Raw genomic sequence first — 3765 nt, 5'->3', positions numbered from 1 at the left:
CGCCGCCATTTGGCCCATGAGACCGCCCGTGCTGCCGCCGCTCGGCCCGTGAGACCGCCTGTGCTGCCGCCGCCGCCGCTTGGCCCGTGAGACCGCCCGAGCTGCCGCCGCCGCCGCTCGGCCCGTGAAACCGCCCGTGCTGCCGCCGCCGCCGCTCGGCCCGTGAGACCGCCCGTGCTGCCGCCGCCGCCGCTCGGACCGTGAGACCGCCCGAGCTGCCGCCGCCGCCGCTCGGCCTGTGAGACCGCCCGAGCTGCTGCCGCTGCCGCTCGGCCCGTGAGACCGCCCGTGCTGCCGCCACCGCCCTGCCCTTGAGATCGCCCGCCCTGCCGCCGCCCTGCCCGTGAGACCGGTCGGCCTGTGAGACCGCCCGTGCTGCCGCCACCGCCGCTCGGCCCGTGAAACCGCCCGCCCTGCCGCCGCCGCCGCTCGGCCCGTGAGACCGCCTGCCCTGCCGCCGCCCGGCCCGTGAGACCGCCCGCGCTGCCGCCGCTGCCGCTCGGCCCGTGAGACCGGCCACCCTGCCGCTGCTCGGCCCGTGAGACCGCTCGGCCTGTGAGACTGCCCGTGCTGCCGCCGCCGCCGCCCGGCCCGTGAGACCGCCCAGCCTGTCGCCACCGCCCTGCCCGTGAGACCGCTCGGCCTGTGAGACCGCCCGTGCTGCCGCCGCCGCTCGGCCCGTGAGACCACCCGCCCTGCCGCCGCCGCCGCTCGGCCCTTGAGACCGCCTGCCCAGCCGCCGCCCTGCCCGTGAAACCGGCCGCCCTGCCGCCGCCGCCGCCCTGCCCGTGAGACCGCTCGGCCTGTGAGACCCCCCGTGCTGCCGCCGCCGCCCGGCCCGTGAGACCGCCCGCCCTGCCGCCGCCGCCGCTCGGCCCGTGAGACCGCCCGCCCTGCCGCCGCCGCTCGGCCTGTGAGACCGGCCGCCCTGCCGCCACCGCCGCTCGGCGCGTGAGACCGCCTGCCCTGCCGCCGCCCTGCCCTTGAGACCGGCCGCCCTGCCGCCGCCGCCGCCCGGCCCGTGAGACCGCCCGCCCTGCCGCCACCGCCCTGCCTGTGAGACCAATCAGCCTATGAGACCGCCCGCCCTGCCGCCGCCGCTTGGCCCGTGAGACTGCCCGCCCTGCTGCCGCCGCCGCTCGGCCCGTGAGACCGGCCGCCCTGCTGCCGCCGCTCGGCCCGTGAGACCGGCCGCCCTGCCACCGCCGCCGCTCGGCCCGTGAGACCGCCTGCCCTGCCGCCGCCCTGCCCGTGAGACCGGCCGCCCTGCCGGCGCCGCTCGGCCCGTGAGACCGCCCGCCCTGCCGCCGCCGCTGCTCGGCCTGTGAGACCGCCTGCCCTGCCGCTGCCCGGCCCGTGAGACCGGCCGCCCTGCCGGCGCTGCTCGGCCCATGAGACCGGCCGCCCTGCCGCCGCCGCCCTGCCCTTGAGACCGCCCGCCCTGCCGCCGCCCTGCCCGTGAGACCGCTCGGCCTGTGAGACCGCCCGTGCTGCCGCCGCCGCCACCCGGCCCGTGAGACCGCCCACCCTGTCGCCACCGCCCTGCCCGTGAGACCGCTCGGCCTGTGAGACCGCCTGTGCTGCCGCCGCCACCGCTCGGCCCGTGAGACCGCCCGCCCTGCCACCGCCGCCGCTCGGCCCGTGAGACCGCCTGCCCTGCCGCCGCCCTGCCCGTGAGACCGGCCGCCCTGCCGCCACCGCCCTGCCTGTGAGACCAATCAGCCTATGAGACCGCCCGCCCTGCCGCCGCCGCTTGGCCCGTGAGACTGCCCGCCCTGCTGCCGCCGCCGCTCGGCCCGTGAGACCGGCCGCCCTGCTGCCGCCGCTCGGCCCGTGAGACCGGCCGCCCTGCCACCGCCGCCACTCGGCCCGTGAGACCGCCTGCCCTGCCGCCGCCCTGCCCGTGAGACCGGCCGCCCTGCCAGCGCCGCTCGGCCCGTGAGACCGCCCGCCCTGCCGCCGCCGCTGCTCGGCCTGTGAGACCGCCTGCCCTGCCGCTGCCCGGCCCGTGAGACCGGCCGCCCTGCCGGCGCCGCTCGGCCCATGAGACCGGCCGCCATTCCGCCGCCGCCCTGCCCTTGAGACCGCCCGCCATACCGCCGCCCTGCCCGTGAGACTGCTCGGCCTGTGAGACCGCCCGTGCTGCCGCCGCCGCCACCCGGCCCGTGAGACCGCCCACCCTGTCGCCACCGCCCTGCCCGTGAGAGCGCTCGGCCTGTGAGACCGCCTGTGCTGCCGCCGCCACCGCTCGGCCCGTGAGACCGCCCGCCCTGCCACCGCCGCCGCTCGGCCCGTGAGACCGCCTGCCCTGCCGCCGCCCTGCCCGTGAGACCGGCCGCCCTGCCGCCGCTGCCGCCCTGCCCGTGAGACCGCCCGCCCTGCCGCCCCCGCCCCCGGCCCGTGAGACCGCCCGCCCTGCCGCCACCGCCCTGCCCGTGAGACCGCTCGGCCTGTGAGACCGCCCGCCCTGCCGCCGCCGCCGCCCGGCCCGTGAGACCGCCCGCCCTGCCGCCAGCACCCTGCCAGTGAGACCGCTCGGCCTATGAGACCGCCCGCCCTGCCGCCTCCGCCGCTCGGCCCGTGAGACCGCCTGCCCTGCCGCCGCCGCCGCCGCCGCCCTGCCTGTGAGAACGCCCGTGCTGCCGCTGCCGCAGCTCGGCCCGTGAGACCGCCTGCCCTGCCGCCACCGCCCTGCCCGTAAGACCGCTCGGCCCGTGAGACCGCCTGCCCTGCCGCCGCCCGGCCCGTGAGACCGCCCGTGCTGCCGGCGCCACCCTGCCCGTGAAACCGCCGCCCTGCCGCCGCCACCACCCTGCCCGTGAGACCGCTCGGCCTGTGAGACCGCCTGTGCTGCCACCGCCGCCGCTGAGCCCGTGAGACCGCCCGCCCTGCCGCCACCGCCCTGCCCGTGAGACCAATCGGCCTATGAGACCGCCCGCCCTGCCGCTGCCGCTTCGCCCGTGAGACCGTCCGCCCTGCTGCCGCCGCCGCTCGGCCCGTGAGACCGCCCGCCCTGCCGCCGCCACCCGGCCCGTGAGACCGGCCGCCCTGCCGCCGCCGCCGCCCTGCCCGTGAGACCGCTCGGCCTGTGAGACCGCCCGCCCTGCTGCCGCCGCTGCTCGGCCCATGAGACCGCCTGCCCTGCCGCCGCCCGGCCCGTGAGACCGGCCGCCCTGCCAGCGCCGCCGTGCCCTTGAGACCGCCCGCCCTGCCGCCGCCCTGCCCGTGAGACTGCTCGGCCTGTGAGACTGCCCGTGCTGCCGCCGCCGCCCGGCCCGTGAGACCGCCCACCCTGTCGCCACCGCCCTGCCCGTGAGACCGCTCGGCCTGTGAGACCGCCTGTGCTGCCGCCGCCACCGCTCAGCCCGTGAGAACGCCCGCCCTGCCACCGCCGCCGCTCGGCCCGTGAGACCGCCTGCCCTGCCGCCGCCCGGCCCGTGAGACCGGCCGCCCTGCCGGCGCCGCTCGGCCCATGAGACCGATCTCCCTGCCGCCGCCGCCCTGCCCTTGAGACCGCCCGCCCTGCCGCCGCCCTGCCCGTGAGACCGCTCGGCCTGTGAGACCGCCCGTGCTGCCGCCGCCGCCGCCCGGCCCGTGAGACCGCCCACCCTGTCGCCACCGCCCTGCCCGTGAGACCGCTCGGCCTGTGAGACCGCCTGTGCTGCCGCCGACACCGCTCGGCCCGTGAGACCGCCCGCCCTGCCACCGCCGCCGCTCGGCCCGTGAGACCGCCTGCCCTGCCGCCGCCCTGCCCGTGAGACCGGC

The sequence above is a fragment of the Podarcis liolepis genome, assembly GCF_965112155.1.
Source record: "Podarcis liolepis genome assembly, chromosome: 5".
NCBI lineage: Eukaryota > Metazoa > Chordata > Lepidosauria > Squamata > Lacertidae > Podarcis > Podarcis liolepis.
Note: the sequence above shows the minus strand (reverse complement) of the source record.